The sequence below is a fragment of the Tenrec ecaudatus genome, chromosome 12 (assembly GCF_050624435.1).
Source record: "Tenrec ecaudatus isolate mTenEca1 chromosome 12, mTenEca1.hap1, whole genome shotgun sequence".
Classification (NCBI taxonomy): Eukaryota; Metazoa; Chordata; class Mammalia; order Afrosoricida; family Tenrecidae; genus Tenrec; species Tenrec ecaudatus.
The window spans coordinates 17,739,886-17,757,176 of record NC_134541.1 but is presented as its reverse complement, the minus strand read 5'-3'; the positions used below and the strand labels follow the sequence as shown (position 1 = coordinate 17,757,176).

Below are 17,291 nucleotides of genomic sequence, written 5' to 3'. Positions count from 1 at the left end.
GGGTCGGGGGCTCTGCTGGCTCCCCCCAGCCCCCTCAGAAGAGTGCAGGGTGATCACGTGGTCACAGCCAGGGTCAGTCCCAGAACAGTAAGAGAAAGGGCAAAGGGCTCAAGGTCAAGAGCCGAGGAGAACATCCCCTTGCCGCCCTTCCCCCCTCTGCGCTGGACAATGGGGCTTTGACGTGGGGACACGCTGACTGGAGAGCCCTCCGCTGCCATGGACAGCTTTTGTGATGCCGAGGCCACTGCCTTCACCTTCATCCGTACCCGCCCCACCTCCTCTGCCTGGAAGGACAGCTGTCTAGAGACAACATGGGGCACCTCCCTAAGCATGGCTCCCTTCTCCCTCCGCCTCGCCTTGTCCTGATCACAGGGTCCAGACACAGCGCCTCTGAAGGTGGATGGTGGTGACTGCCTTACCTCCCCCCACTCTGCCACCCAACCTCAGACGCTGTCCCCATCCCCGCTCCAGACCCCTGCCCGAACCAGCACCAAAGCCATCACTGCCTCGCTGATGGGCTCGCAGTCACTCACGTGGGTCAGCAGAACTGAGCCCACCGGGGCTCCCATGCCCAACTTTCCAACAGGTGGCCATCAGGCCGTTCTTTCAAGGCACCACCGAGTGGACTTGAACCTCCCACCTCCGCTTAGCAACTGAGCACATGAACTGTGTGCACCATGCAGGGCTCCTGCTTTTCCTAAAGCCACCTCTCCAGAGGTCGAGGAAGAAGCCCTGGCTCCCCTCATCCCAGGACTATTTTCCAACACGCAGGGGCCCCAGGCAGCCGAGGATAGATGGGGCCTATTGGGAGGGACGGCCCCACCTCGCCTCCCTCCCTCAAGGCCTTGGGTGGGTGTTTGGAGTCGTGGTGGTGGGCTTCCAGCAAGGAGAGAACTCTCCCAGGTGGACATCTGCTGTGGTAATGACTGCTCGAGGGCTGGAGAGTCCTAGGAAGCCTCCTGGGAGAGGGAGGGTGGGACTACAGCCAGGGGCCCCGCTGAGACGGCATTACACATGAGGAGAGGCTACCTGGCAAGGGCTGGGGGCCAGAAGATGGGTGGGAGGAAGTAGGTAGAGAGACCAGGCTGTCTGGAGCAGAGAAGCCTCTCTGGAGAGCACGGGGCTCTGGGGTGCCAGATTGAGGCCCCAGAAGTTCATCCTGGGTGTGAACGTACCAATGATGGTGAGGATGGCGCAGGACTGGGGAACCTTGTGTTTGGTCCCCATGAGCTAGTGCCACCTTACAGCACCTAGCAGCAGCAGCAGCAGCAGCCAGGTTGAAATTAGAGAGTCAGATGGGGGCTGTGGTATGATCTGGGTGAGAAGGAATGGGGCCCGAGCTATAGCCTAGGTTGAGCCTGGAGAGGAAGGGATGGTGAGGGAGAGATGGACTGGCTCAGGTCAGCGCTATGCAGGGATTATCCCTCAGAGCCAGGCACTGTCTTCTTGGGGGGACATGGTACCCACCTACCTCGTTTATCTTCCCAATTACCCAGCGACACTGTCGGAGGTGAACTTGAGTTCTCCGAGGTTGCCAGATTTCTCTGGAATTCACCCTGCTCTCAAGAGGCAGAGGCGGGACTTGAACTTAGGCGAGATCCGACTGGATCCGAATGGGAAGTCTTACCCATGGTGGAGCAAGCTCGCCAGAAGGGCTTCTCTTTCCTCACCCAGATCAAGTTGTGGGACGTTGGGCCTTCTCACCAACCTCAAAAACAAATACCTTCCCCGTCTCCGGAGACCTGCCCCTGCCTAGGACTTGCATTGATCCCAGGCTTTCCCCTACCCCAAACTATTTAGGGCCCAGCCTCTTGTTTGCGGATAAATATTAAGGAGAATTCATGATTCCTGGACTCCCTTTCTCTCTTCCCTCCCCGAGTCTGGGAGAGGGAAAGCTGGGGGCCGGTCTGACACAGCAGCCTAGGAATGGAATGGTGAAGACACGGGAGGGGCCAAACAGTACAGATGGGGAGCTCAAGCAGGGTAGGAAATCTGCCTGGGGGCACCACTACCACCAGGTCCCCAGAAGAAGCAGCCAGCACCATTGATAACGGTGGGAACATTCTAGAAGATACCATTAGCCAGTGGACCTAAAGAGATGCATCCTGTGACTTGGGCCATGCCTAGGTCAACAGTGGCTTGTTAGACTGGCTACCTGTCCTGCCCAGAGCTGCCCTGAGTGGATGGCACAGAACCCCCAGAGCCTAGGAATTCCACCATGACCCATTACTCTTTTATTGAAAGATAAGCGAAGCAGGTAGGCTGTCCAAGAGAAATGTCCGCACCTCCCAGTGCTGTCAGACAGGACAGGTCCAAGCTCTGGAAAGAGACTGGTCCCTGCTCAGGTTCTCATCAGTGTTTCCCAGCCACCCCTCACTCCAGTTCTCCAGAAAACCTGACCAGATGGGCTCTGGCAGACCTGGGTCAAGGCAGAGGAGGGAGCTGGGCTCATTCTGGCCATCACCACCATTGTCATCCCCACTCTTTGCTCCTCTACACCCAAGTTGCTCGGGCCTCAAAGGAGGAAGCAAAATTGAGATCAGGATTATCCTTGGGGGTAGGGGTAGGGGAGTGGTACCCCTTTAAGGCTAGCAATCTCTCAGCCCGGGAATCAGTCTCCATCCCTCCAGCCTCCACCTTTCTGGCCCCCATGATGCTTCAGCCAAGGCAGCCCCCTCTTTAGGCAGCCCACAGGAGCCAACAGAGTCCAGCCCACTCTCCCAGAGTGCAGGGAGCAAAGAGGAAGGGGAGGGTATCGAACCCGAAATGGACATGGCTGGATTTCTTGGGGTGACCAAGCCGAGTGCTTTTGCCAAACTGTTCTGCGACCCTACCCTGGCTGAACGAACTGATGACTCACCTCAGCTGGAAGGTTCCTTCAGACCTGTCAGCCTCTCCCTGGGCAGTGACGGTCATCCGGTTTCATGCTGGTCCCTGCAGCCCCATCACTGCCATCTCCATGGGGCAAAGAAACAAAAAACAAACCCAAGCACCCATTTCTTACTTGCCCATATCTTTTAACAGCAACATCAAACAAACCCCCCCCAAAAAGGCGCATAAAACAAAATAAATGGTGCATGTATTTTCTAACTCCTGGGGTCCGCATCTGCTCTTTGTGGCGGGTGGGTGAGCAGTAAAGGATGGGAGTGTGCTAGTGTCGAGCACTCTCACCCCCGGGAGTGTTCCCCATCAGAGACATCATGGTTGGTCCTCTCTTTACGGAGGAGGACACAAGGGTCAGAGGGCGTTCTTTACCCTGAGGGGCTGACGTGGTAACTGAACCCAAGTCTCTTGACTCCCAGTTCTCTGAATGCTGATACCGTGGGCTTGGATCTTCTCTCCTGCAGAGGAGTGTCGTGGGGGAGAGAGTGATGGACAGATCTGTGGTGGGGGGCAGGGGAGGCAAGAGAGCCCATCAGAGTCTAGGATGGAGCCCGTACTGGGTCCCCCTGGAGACCTGGGTCAGCCATGCTTAGTGGCCTGTAATGGCAGACAAGTTAGCAAGGGGCAGGTTTCTTAAAAGCAAGGGTTATATTTGAAAACAAAAACAAGAGTTCCCAACCCTGTCTGTAGTCACTGTGGCCCTTCCTCCAGCTGAGCGACCTGCGCAAGGGTCCAAGACCAGACTCCTGTTCCCTCCTTTCGGGAGCGATTCAGGGGCCCTCCTGTTCAGCCTAACCTCTGTGGGTTGTTGTATCATATCTCGCAGACTATGGGGTAGTGTATCCCCCACTATGTGGTCCCTGGTCCAGTCAACAGCAAGGCCCTCTGCACCCATCCACCGACCCCCTCTTGTGCTGGCCAATGCTTAAGGAAGAAGTCTTGGTTTGTCATGTGGGCCATTGCTGGTGGTACGGATGCTCCCCCAACACTCTTCACACGACATCCCTGAGCACCCATTCATTCCCCGCCTGATCCTGCCCCCCCCACCCCCACTCCCACACACACACACTTGCTTCCCTCAACTTGACCAGGAAACATCTTCTCTAATGAATGTTACCAGGGAAGCCCTGTCCAGGCTGTTGGCAGCATGAACATGGGGGTAGGGACCCGTATCAAGACCATAAACTTCGGGCTGCCATAAATTCCTCTGGCCTTGGTTCTTCCACCTCATCGGCCCTTTGCCCCAGTTGATCTCCTATCTCAGTATGGGCGGCCACGGCCAAATCCTGTTTTCCATATCTGTTGGAAGACACGGGCAGCCTGGGTGACACACAGCACGTCTCATGAGCCCATTTCAGAGCCCCAGACTGAGGTTCCCAGAGGGGGGGGAACCTGTCCCAGGTAGCCTAGCTGTTAGCACGCAGGTGATCCAGGCTCAGGCTGGAGAGCCTGCTTCTTCTGTCCACCCATGTGTCCTGATGAGGAATTAGGAATTCTAAAGACAATCTCCCCCTCCTGGTCCCCCGACAAAGGTTGTTTCTAAAGATACGTCTTTCCTTCATCCCAAACGGAATCTCGCCCCTCGGAGTGCAGATTAGAAGTAGAAGGGACACTGGGAGACAGGCTCCTTGATCAGCCAAAGAAAGTTCCAAAAAGCAGGCATGGCTTGTCGTTCTACATGGGTGGGATCACCCTACTTCCTCCTTTGTAGTGCCCAGGTCACCTTTGGTCTGCCTTTCTCAAGCTGGCGTGTCATATGTAAATTACAAAACATGACCTAAGCGACTGGAATCGCAGGGTCCCAGGTAGGTGTCTGATGATGTGGGCTGAAGACCCAAACCAGGATGTCAAGGACAGCGGTTTATTGAGGACTTCCTCATCTGCAAACACTGCGAGCACAGCGGGACAGTCCAGATTTTTAACAATTTTTCCCGAGTCCCGCGGCGTTTTAAAAAAGTCCCGATTTTTGGAAAGAATGCACGCCAAGCTAGGGTAGACGGTTTTCAGCTGCCATGTGGCTATTTCACCAGGATATGAGTTTTATCAATGGCGTCCCGCTTTACCAATGTCAAAATCTAGTCACCTTACCCAAAGACCCTCTGAGGCACACGCGGCTGCTCGGAGATGCAGAATGAGGACGGTTGGTGACACAGCTGAGATTCGAAGGCTGCTGGTCCGATGGCGCTGAGGACGCGGTCACCACAGCACGTGCACAGAAGTAGCGTGGCCCGTGGGGGTTTGTCCCTTGACAAATGTTGATGAGCAAAGCCCCGTGCCCGGGCAACCTAGGGTAAAGTCAGAACCCAGAGATGCCAAGTTACCTGTTCCCCTCCTAAGGACATTTTCTGGAAAAGGTAAGATCATTGGGATAGACCACACCAGGGGTTGCCAGGGGCTGCGGGGCTTGACTAAAAAGGGGCAGGCGGTAGGGGAGAGGTCCGTCTCAGGATCAGGAGTGCGGGGCTGATGTTACATGGCTGTCTGTCAAAGCTTGCTGAACGACACATAGAAAAGGCAAATTTTAGGGTTTGGAAATGAAACTTCGGTTTTTGTAACTGGTAGGTGGAGATGAGGACTTCACTGTGGACTGAGCAACCTCTGAGGGTGGGAAGGGCCCCGAAGGACCTCTTTGATGCCCATGGCGAGGGACGGGCATCTGAGCCAGGCTGCGTGCTCTGGTGTGCCTGCTGTCTTACTCGGGCCCTCGGGGAGTTGGGGAGGCGGATGTCAGGGACGGTCATGGTTTACCGACATGGAGAGGACACTTGTCCTCACAGGGGCCACGAGTGCAGGACGAGAAAGCCCAGGTTGCTGTCCCCAGTCCACACCATTCCTAATTGGCCTAGGAAGCACAGCGTGCGGGTGTGAATGGCGCCCTCCCACCCCCCACCCTACAGGTGTGGTAGTTCTGCCAGCAGGTTCAAGCTGAAGATATGAGAACGTGGTATTTTTAGAGAAGTGGGATCATAAAATATGTTCCATTTCCCAACGTGTACAACGCCCAGGCCCGGCCCCTGGCCTTGGGAAAGGCTCCCTTGGCTTATCTGGGGTGGGGGTAGCTGGGGAGAGTGAAACTGTAAACGTCTTTATGGCTTTGAGATCATGTCTGGCAGCGGCAGCCATTGTCCATTGTCGCCATAAACTTGAGCTGGCCCTGCGAGGGTGATGCCTGGGGCCGAGGGGGGCCAGGGAAGAGTTGAGCAAGGCCAAGGAGTGGCAGCTGCTGAGCCAGGCACTGACTTATCTCACGCTCCCATACACCCCGAGAGTTACTGCAGGATTATTCAATCCCATCACGCACCTCTGTTTGCATTCTGATAGTTCTTGAACAGGAATGGGTCCTCGACTCAGGATGCAACTCGCCATCACTTTTTGGTCCGATCAAGGGCAGCCCTGACCGAATTGGCTGAGCTCATTATTTCAGTGATCTGACAACAGTAACCCCTGGGCTTCCCACCCCCAAACCACGCCAGGACCACTTAGGCAGGGGCATGAGTTCCCGTGGTCTCACGTAGAAACCTGGGAAGGGCAAGAAAGCATGGGGATCACGATGGGCAGAAAAGAAGTAAGTGACTTGGAAGACAGCACACCTGCCCTCCCAGAAGAAATGCTGCGTGATCCAAGTTGCTGGTGTCCCGGGGACGATCTTGTGTGAAATGCATAGACCAGGAATGTTCTGGATGGAAAAGGGGCCTCAGTCCGCTAGACTCCGAGTGTGAAGACATTTTTAGGGACTCTCAAGTGATTCATTTCACTTCTATTTTCCTTTTTTATTTGTGCCCCAAAAAGCCTAACCAAGTCTCAAAGAGCTCTTTTAGCAGATGTCAAATAAAAATTCTAAGTGATAAGAAATCATTGGATCATGATTTCATTGACAGTGTGTTTTCTTTTTACCAAACCCCCAAACTCCCTGCCATTGAGCCTATTCTGAATCATAGCAAGAACTGCCCCCTGTGGGTCTCTGAGACTTTAAAGTTTTACTGAAGCAAACAACTTCATCTTTCCCCCACCAAGTGATGGGGGAATTTGAACCACTGACCTTGTGGTTCGTTCGATGCACAGCTCATTCCACCTCTAGGAGTACTCTCACAGTCGAAGCGCCTTGGGTTATGCATTTTCCCCTTTCACAGATGAGAAAACTGAGGCCCAGGACAGATAAGCCGGAGGGTCTGAGTCTCTCTCTGACAGCAGGGCCTTCGCTCTTTCTAATACCCAAGGCTGCCGTGTGGCAGACCTCAGCTCCTTCTCGTCCTTCTCAAAGGGATTTTCCCAGCCAAACAATTCCAGGTTTGCCATCCCAAGAACCCTGAGAGCAGCAAGTCTGCCTGTTGTTGGGAGGGTTTGCAGCGGGCCTTCAGTCCAGTGACCCAGCCACTTCTGGTTCTCATCCTCCAAGTCAATGACATCAGTCTGGCCAAGGCTCAAGCTGTGCCATCCAACAGCCTTACAGCTCTCCTGGGACTCTGATACAGGTGAGTGGTATCACCTGCCCTTGACCACCTCCCCTAGGGCCGAGCAAGACTAAATGCTCCTCAGTTTACAGGGGGTAACTGAGGCCCGTTGGGGTGGCCTGGCTCACCCAAGGTCAGGGGTTGAGTCAGAGCAGGGCAGGGTCTGGAATCCAAGGTTCAAGAGCCAGTATTCTTTCCAATACCAGCTCTCCTAGCTCCAGAAGAGGCAGGCTGGGGAGGGAGGCCAAGAAACTCGGCCACAAGAAAGGACTTCCTGGTAAGAGGGAGTGCCAAGGCTGGAACACATAGTTCAAAGGTCCTGTCCCTGGGTACTTCTGGAGACCCTGAGTTGTGGGACAAATGTACTTAAGGTGGGAACAGAAATGTCGTCTTGCTCAGAGAATCACTTCTCCCATTACATCTGCCCTCTCCCTGCTTCAAAGCCTCCCTTGGCTTCCTATCATGAGAACAGAATGCAAACTCCTCTCTAGCCAGCAAGGCCTCAGGAAGCAACTCCTGATCACTTCCCAGATGTCTGCTTCCACTCTCCCCCTTGGTCACTCCAACCCAGACCCCTCGGCCCCCTCCCTGCTCCACAGCACGCCCCCACCCCACCCCAGTTCCCATTCCACAACCTTTGCCCTAATACTCCCTTTGCTGGCGGCCGTCTTTCACGAGCTCGTTCAGGCTCTGATCAAATGCCACCCTTTGTAGATGCCTTCCGTGACCAACTAGGTTAACAAGCTGAGGTTTTGCAGGTCATGTGGTCTCAGGTACAGTACTTAGAGCTGCAGGGAGGTGAGAAGCAGCCATAAATAACATGTAAGCAAATGGGTGTGGCTGAGTCCCAGTAAAATTTATTCGCAAGCAGGTCGCTGGCAGGATTTGACCCATAGTCATAGCTTGCCGATCCCGCCTCTAAACATCTCATTTGGTTTTCTTCAAGACTTATAGTAATCCAAAAGTGTTTCCTGAGAAGGTATTGTCTCCCTCCATCTCCCCCCACCCTCCAGACTGAATTCAGGCAGGGCTGGCAAGTGCTGTGTCCGTCTTGTCCAAGGTTGCTGTGTGGCCCTGAAGCGATCCTCGCTGGTATTGTCACCACTTTGTGGTCCCCTCACAAAGGATATAAGGTCGATCGAGGTAACCAAATGACACCGTGCGTTGGGTAAGTCTGCAGCACGGAACCTCTTTCAAGGGTTGAATAGCAAGGAGACGACTTTGAGGACTAAGGAGACCCAAGCAACAGTATTTCCCATGGCCTCATTCATATGCTGATGAAAGTTGACCATCAACTAAGGAAGACTGAAGAAGACTAGATGCCCTTGAATTACGGCGCTGGTGAAGAACATCAAGCGTTTCATCGACGTGGAAGAAATACAGGCAGAATGCTCCTTAGAGGCAAGGGCGGTGAGGCTTCATCTCACATACTTTAGACATGATGTCAGGAGAGACCAGTCCCTGGAAAGAGCTTTGCTGCCTGGTAGAGGGGCAGCGAAAAGGAGGAGGACCCTCGGCAAGATGGATCGCCACACACAGTGGTTACAACAATGGGCTCAAACAGAAGAGGCACTGTGAGGTTGGCACAGGACTGGCACGTCCCTCTGTTGGACATGGGGTTGCTGCCAGTTGGTACAAGTTCAATGGTACCTGACAACAGCAGGCGATCGCCAGAAGAGCATGGAAATGCGTGCCCCTCGAGACTAGAATGTAGAAGACATGGTGGCAGCAAACACATGAGTGATGCCCCGTGTGCTTGGTCACCAGAGGATGTCATCAAAGTCACAGTGAGATGCCATCTCACTCCCACCAGGATGGGCATCGACTTAAAAAAATAAATAATAGCGAGCAGTAAATGTTGGTGATGCTGCTGTGAAGTGGGAATACTGACTTCTTCCTGGTGGTTCTGTGGGAGAAGCGCTGGGCTGCTAGCCTCAAGGTGGGCGGCTCAAACCTCCCAGCCCCTGAGAGGGAGAAAGATGGCCTGTCTTGGAGCCCCTACAGCGCTGCTACGAGCGGGCGTCAACCGGACGGTAGTTTGGTGGTCTTGCCAATTGCTGGGGGGAATGCAAAATGGACGAGCCACTGTGGGGGGAAGTGGGGTGGCTCCTCAGGAAACTGAAAATAGAACTGCTACAACTCCTGTCCCAGGTCTGGACCCCCAAATGGAAGGCAGTGACTCATACCCCACTGTGGAGCGGGGGGCCGGTTTCGGGAGGGGCAGAGGGGAGGTTGTTGCTTATGGACTACCGTGGAGAGGGAGGGGGAATCTCAAGTATTAAGGGTGGGTTGCCCAACCGATTGCTGTGGGAGCGGCCAAACTCGTCGGACAAATTTATTCACAACGCAGGGGGTTGGGGGGGACAGTGTCTGTTGAAGCTACAACCAAACTTCTCGTGGGATCTTGGTTCCGTGATTTCATGAGCCATCCCAGTTCATTGGCATCTTGTGGAGTGCTTCTGTTCAACCTTCTAGTTCATTGATTCGTGTCTGGAGATTTCCCCAATAGATGAGTTATGAAGTAGTGGTGTTTAGATAAACTAAACGAGGGAGCCCAAGTGGCACAGTGGTTACACTTTGGGCTGCTAACCTCAAACTCAGCAGTTCAAACCCACCAGCCGCTCCATGGGAGGAAGACCAGGCTTTCTACTCCCCTAGACAAACCAAACGCTGTTCCGTAAATGCCGTTCTGTTTAGTTTCTTTACAGGAAAGATTTGCTTTAGTTTATGGTGCATTCGTTTGAGTTTTATGGTTGGACATTATTGAGATTGAGTTAGTATTGACCTTCTCACCGCCTTCCCAGAACAATTAAGAATTTCAATTCAATTAGATTCCTAAGTGACAAATCATTTGATTTTCAGTAAAGTGTAGATTGGTCCGTTAGAGCACTCCATTTTTTCCCTTGGATTTATTTTGAATCACAACTTCTGGAAGGTTTTATTTCATATGTGAAGGCTTTTAAATATATATATATGCTTTCTTAAATCATAAAAGAGGTAAAATCAGTTGGGTTTATTGAGATTAAGGACAATTTTTTTGTTGTTGTTGTTGTTTCTTTTTTTTTTTAAATTTTAACAATTTATTGGGGCTCATACAATTCTTTTCACAGTTCATATATATACATACATCAATTGTATAAAGCACATCTGTACAGTCTTTGCCCTAATCATTTTTTTCTCTTTTCTTCTTTTACATTTTATTAGGGACTCATACAACTCTTACCACAATCCATACATATACATACATCAATTGTATAAAGCACATCCATACATTCCCTGCCCCAATCATTCTCAAGGCATTTGCTCTCCACTTAAGCCCCTTGTATCAGGTCCTCTTTTTTTTTTCCCCTCCCTCCCCACTCCCCCCTCCCTCATATGCCCTTGATAATTTATACATCGTTGTTTTGTCATATCTTGCCCTATCCGGAGTCTCCCTTCCCCCCTTCTCTGCTGTCCCTCGAGATTAAGGACAATTTTATTCTCTAAATTCTTTTGATGTCTTTGTTTCAGTGAGCGTTTTCCACTTCACCGTTTCTCTGTAATTGGCTCGGTGACATTGGCCGGTTACTTTTCGACATGGTGTCAACATTCTCACTGCTGGTTTGGTCCTTTCATTTCCAGTAACCTAGTTTTTCGGCCCCGCCTCCTCTTTGCTGCAGGGTAATAAACCGTTGACTGGTCTCATAGGTGAGTTTTCAAAGGAACACACACAGTACTCAGGTGTTCGTTTTGTGACTCAGCCTGTTGTTTGGCTGAAAGGTGACTGTAAGGGAATCGTTTTGATTCAAGGTTTAAAGCAGGGATGGGGAACCTTGTTCTGTTAAGGGCCATTTGGATATTATAACATCATTTGCCATATGAAATTGTCAACAGAAAAATGAGCCTGCTGTATTTGGTCATACATCTCACTACTCACCCCTAATGTGACGTCTGGAGCCGCTCTTGTTTGGGGCCGCGAGCGATGTTAGCTGATACTCATGACTTCTCAGCCAGATGTCCCCACCCCATGTTCAAGTGTATCTTGCGGGCAATAGTCTTAGGGAAGTCCTCTAGTCTCCGTGAGTTTTATGCTTGTACTTTTTAAGAATTTGAATTATCTTCCTCATTTTCCTCTCATTCTATCAATGTCCATCTGTGGTGGCCCTGACCAGAACGGCTGGTGAGGGGCGAGTGAGTGGCAGCCAGGCACCTTCTGGTTCTTTGGATCTCAGGATAGTCAAGCCATTATTTGTGTAGACTAGCTTCTTCTGAGTCCTGGTTTAATTTCTCTTTCGTCACCAGACAAGTAGGGACAAATATTTGAATATTAGATGGTTGTAAGCTTTTAAGGCCCCAGTCAATACTCACCACATTCCAGGAGGTAGAACATAAACTCTATGAACTATCCTTTGCCTACTGACCAAATTGTACTGTGTCTTCGGCACCCAGACAACCAAGCCCAGCGTTGTTTGGTTATGTCTGAGAAGTATCTGTTGCTTTATACTGTGTACTTTGTATACAGGAATGCATATATGATTAGGAAGATGCATGTGTACATACGGTTGGGCCCTATCGAGTTGATTTCCATTCATGGTGACTCATGTGCCAAATCCACCCCAAGGAGCCCATTAGAGGGTGCCAACCACTAGCCTTTGGGCTAGCATCTGAGTACTCGACTGTTTTGATACATAATCAAATCAAACTACCAGCCTTTTAACAGCCAGTGCTTAACCCTTGGTGCCACCAGTACAGCTACAGAAACATAAGTGCATATAGAACCACATCATTTTTATAGTCTTTAAAGTTTCAGTTGCAGTTTTTTTTCCTAATGTTTAAATGCACAGTTTTATTTATTTACTTTCAAGTTTAAATCCTTGAGGGGCACAGCATCACACGGATTCTGTGTCCAATAGCCTTAGCAGGTAGGTTGCTCTGGAATTTGACCCGAACCACACCACCATTTCCATGGGCACGAGTTACCTCTCCCCAGATGACTCCGGTTTTGTTAGGTTTGCCGCCAGGAATCACTGTGTTGTTCACTGCTTTGTACACACGAGCATATCTCTTGCCTCAATACAATTCAGTTTCATCTCGGGTGTAAACACCTTCAGTTTTAAGATGAGCTGTGTGCTCCCTCTGGTTCCGAAGACCCCGTTTATAGCCAGCAAAGAAGGCCTTGGACCACAGCCTTCTGGACATACTTGCTGTTTAGAAGTCCTGTTCCCAGCAGACCTCCACGGGCTCCAATCTGGCGGGAAAAGCCAGTTGTAATTTTTAATGGATTACATTTAGACTTAGAATGGGAAGTTTTATGTATACCTCTTACTTTGTACACTGAAAAATAGAATTATTCCATTGAAGCCCGCTCTGTCTAGTTGATGCTTATTCTTTGTTACTGTTTTATAAAGTCACAGTGAACATTGAATTAGCAAAAAAGAAAGAAAGAGGGAAAGAAAGCTGCCATTCAAGGAACAGTCCTTGGTCTCCATTCACCTGGAGTAACAGGAGGAGGAGGAGGGTCAGGGACCCACGGAGGGGATGGAACCTGTGAACAACTGCCTCGTTCTCCATCAGACCAGAAGAACTGGTGGTGCCAGGCTACTATTACTGAACACTTTGGTCAACGAGTCCATGGAAGACTCCTGACCAAAAGGGGGAAGTGTGTGTCGAACAGAATTCTGATTGTCCTGAGATCATCTTTCCGTCTTAAACCATAAACATCCCTCGAAGTCTTCTTACATCTGAACGATAGTTTAACTAGTACACATAGTTTAACTAGTGCACATAAACTAGTACACATGGTTTAACTAGTACACACGGATGCTTTGAGCACTGTGTTCCCCTAAGGTCTATCTCTATAGGATCCATGGCAGCACACAGCAACTTGAGAATGGTTTTGAAGAAGGGAATTGAGGTCACTGAATTATGTCGGTAGGAGCCTGGGTGTGTGTGTGTGTGTGTGTGTGTGTGTGTGTGTGTGTGTGTGTGTGTTGCTATGGACATAATCAGCAGCAAAAACATAATAAATAACACTTGAAACAGAAAAGTCACTGTGGTGTCCCGTCCTGTTGCTGGGATCACTAGCTGTCGGGAAACCAACCTCAGCTCTATCCTGAGATTCACACGTAGGGGTGCGGAGATCTCCAGCCAAGTGGGTTGTCTCCCAATCAACCCTTCAGATGCTCTTAGTTCCATCGGGCACTTTGATTCCTGAGAAGTGCTGCACCCGAAGTGTCCAACGAAACCAAACTCACTGCCATGATTCGATGCCGACTCTTAGCGACCCCGTAAGACAGGGGAGAACTGTCCCTCTGAGCTTCTGAGACTGTTACTCTTTACAGGAGTCGAATGCCCCACTTTTCTCCCATATCCAGCTAAGCTGCCCCTGAGTGTATAGTGTTTGTGCACACATGGGCATGCGCACACATGCACACACAGATATAATGTTTGAGCCAGGGTGTTTTTTTTTTTGTTTTGTTTTGTTTTTTTAGTCTTTTTTTTTAAATTTATTTATTTTAACAATTTATTGGGGCTGATACAATTCTTTTCACAGTTCATACATATACATACATCAATTGTATAAAGCACATCTGTACAGTCTTTGCCCTAATCATTTTTTTTCTCTTTTCTTCTTTTACATTTTATTAGGGACTCATACAACTCTTACCACAATCCATACATGTACATACATCAATTGTATAAAGCACATCAATACATTCCCTGCCCCAATCATTCTCAAGGCATTTGCTCTCCACTTAAGCCCCTTGCATCAGGTCCTCTTTTTTTCCCCCCTCCCTCTCCAGAGCCAGGGTGTTTTGCTATACAGATCGACAGAACGAATATCATTCCCTAGCACCGTCTCTGGTAGATTGAAGGTGTGGAGCTTATATTGACAAATAGATAAGTCAGGTATCCAGTAGATGCAATAGAAGGACACATTATAAAACTCAATGTGTGTAAGAAGCAGGTGCAATACAATATTTGCATAAATGTGTGTACAATTAGAAATCCAGTTACGCAGAAGACCACAACTGAGACTTCCCCTCACCATCCTTGGACAAGATGCCCCGGCAAGAATTCCTCCAAGCCAAAAGAGGCAGAGCTTCTGAGATTCTTCGTTTCTGATTTCAGATACTCTCTCGGGCTATAGTCATATGATTCTGAGAGATTTTCGCCTCCTGTTTCAGCAAATTTGCAATTCTAAGACTTGATGGTTGTGCGACTCTAAGGCTTTATTGTTGGTTTCTGAACATGTGGCTTTGCCCAGCACTCCCTCTCTGCCGGGCACGGGGCTGGGAGCCCTGCTTCCGCCTTCCAGTGGCTGGTGAGTGGGGGCAGCCAGGTGGGTACTGGCACAGACAGTGAGCACCGAGACTGGGCAGCACAGGGCAGTGGGCTGGGCAGGCCATGAGAAGAAAGACTTCCAGGAGGCGATGTGGAGACTGCGAGGAAAGGGCTGTGAACAAGAGGAAGAGTCACTGGCATGGTCTGCGTTCCTAGCAGAAGGGAACTGCAAGAGCAAAAGTCCAGGGGTGAGCATCTAGCACAGCTGGGAGTTGGGACAGAGTGCGGGGGGAGGGGGGAGGTGGGATGAGGATGTGATCAGATGACAGAGGGCCTAGTAAACTGTGTCACGGAATTTGAACTTTATCCGCAGGGCAAAAGGGAGCTAGAGAAGGGTTTTAAGAGGAGAGGCCCAGTCTGCTTAGTGTTTCCAAAAGATGCCCTGGCTGCAGAGGGGAGGCCGTCGGGGAGAGTGGGGGCGCTGGAAGGAAGAGACCAGAGGGGAGGTTGGAGCCAGACTCTGGGTGAGAGAAGAGGCTCTGAGTGGACTCCCCACCTCGGGAGAGGTTTGCCTCCGTGGTGTGATGAAGTGGGGTGAGTGGTATGGAGGGGGGCTCTGGGGGCATGGCTTAGGCGGAGGACCTGTGTGTCCAGGACTGCGGGATTTCCTGATTCTAAGATTCCTGGATTCTGCAGTCAACATTCCGTGATTCTCTGACACAAAGGCCGTTGACACCACAATACATTTCCCGTCCTCCCTCCCTCTTTGCAGAGCCTGTTTTCCTGTTTGCACAGCGGGCTCATCGACACCCCCCACTTGCACGGTGGCCGTGGGGGGTGTGCTGGTGTGTAGCCAGCCCCTGGCACAGTCGAGGCAGGGGAGGTGTCTGCCAAGCCGATGGTGCCTTGGGTCTTGAGAGATCACGCTGCGGGGAGCAGAGAGCTGAGCAAGGGCTCAGGTCTTAGCCTGAAGCTGGTGCCCTGTCTGTTGGTTTGCCGTCTGGTGGCCCAGACACCTAGGTGTGTCCGTGGAAAACAGCACCTCGGGCAAGTGCTGAAACTGCACCCCTATGCAAATAGCGGACACCCATCTTGTAGAGAGCTTCACTATCTATCTGCTCAAAAGTACAAGGCAAGCTGGTTAATCTCTTACTCACTAATCTCTTTCTGACAAAGCCACCTTCCTTGCTTACCCTGCGGAAAATAAGCCCAGGAGGTGATCACAGGCGCTTCCCTGTTTCATCCTGTTTCTTCTCTTTCTATACCCTGCAAAGAAGTCCTGTGCGTTGCCGGATTGGGGTGCAGACTGGTCTGACATCCAAACACCTGCCCAGGGGCCAGCTGAACACTTTCGATACAGCTCTGTCTTGGACTCGGCCCTGCCTCGGCCCACCGAGGGTCCTTCCCGTCCGCTCCCCACCCCCTGGCCCCAGCATGGGGAATGGCCTGGGGAGCTGAGACAGTGCCCTGTACGGAGAGCATGCCCACCCCAAGGAGAGCGCACGTGGGGAAGCTGGAGTGGGAGGCGAAATGCAGTCTGCTTCTCCACATCTCCTCGGCTCCGTGGATCACCACACTAAATTTGGGGCCCCCACACTAGACCTGTGCTGGATAGCCAGAAACCCATTCCTCTGCCTGCCCCTGCTCCGCTCCTGCCCCTTAGAGCCCCCAGATAAGCTGAGATAAGAGAAGGCTGTGCAGTTAATGGCTTTGGGAAAACAAGGAAGATCTCACAGTCTGCCCTTGGCCCAGGAAGGCTCTCAGATACACAAGCACTCTTTTCTGTGCTGAATGCTCTCTCACAGTGGATCTCAAGAACAGCGAGGGTTCCCAGAAGCTTTTCAGGGGCTTGCCTCTTCAAGCAGCCTGGGCAGGTGCCATGCCAGTCACTGCTCAGATAGTCCCTGCCCACTCTGTCTCAAGCGGGCAAGTTACGGTGAGACTGTGCACCTCTGTAGGTGGGCAGGACCTCCAGCTTCCCCCTCCTGGTCTTCAACTCTCTCAGGGGCTTCAGACACCTGCCATGGAGAGTCCTGCAGGTCTGAGCCTCGCCAGGTCCCTCTCGGTTGGTTGGCTCCAGCCCACCCCCAATCCTGTCCACCCTGTGGGATCTATCACAGGGTGCGAAACTGACTTGGCCATCCTCTCCCTTTGTAGAAAACACACACACACGTGACTCGGTACCCCTTGGCACTGAAAAACAATTGCACTTCTAGCCCACCAGAACTCAGGGGAAAGTAGTATCCTTCCAGTGCCTCCCAGACGGGGACACTGCTCACTTTGGGAGGCACTAGCCCTACTACAGGTTTGTCCTCGGTAGACAACTGTCCTGATGTCGGACAAGAGCAGGTCTTTGAGACAGAGGCCAGTCTGGGTACAGATTAACCAGCAAGCATGGCTCCTGGCCATGTAGAGTCAGCAATGTCCACTGCAGCTTTACTCCTCCGTATGAGCCATGTCACCTGGTTTCACCACAGCCAAAGGGCCCCTTGGGCCACTGTGGGTTTGGCACTGGGCTGCAGCCCAACACTGATGGGCCCAGAAGTCTTGGAAACTGTGAGGAGCCAATCTACTCAGTTCTATAGGGTTGCTATGAGTTTGCACTTGGTTGGACTTTTGGGTTTTCACGGTGTCAAAGCTTCCCTGGCTTATTGGGTCGTCCGGCCCTGGAGAGCTTGCCACCGTGTTCCTCCA

General features: G+C 51.4%; 1 pseudogene; it reads right to left on the bottom strand.

Moving 5' to 3' along the window:
• Window positions 1-12,179: 12,179 nt before the first annotated feature.
• LOC142422488 (large ribosomal subunit protein eL33 pseudogene) lies at window positions 12,180-12,512 on the bottom strand (annotated as a pseudogene).
• Window positions 12,513-17,291: the final 4,779 nt, after the last annotated feature.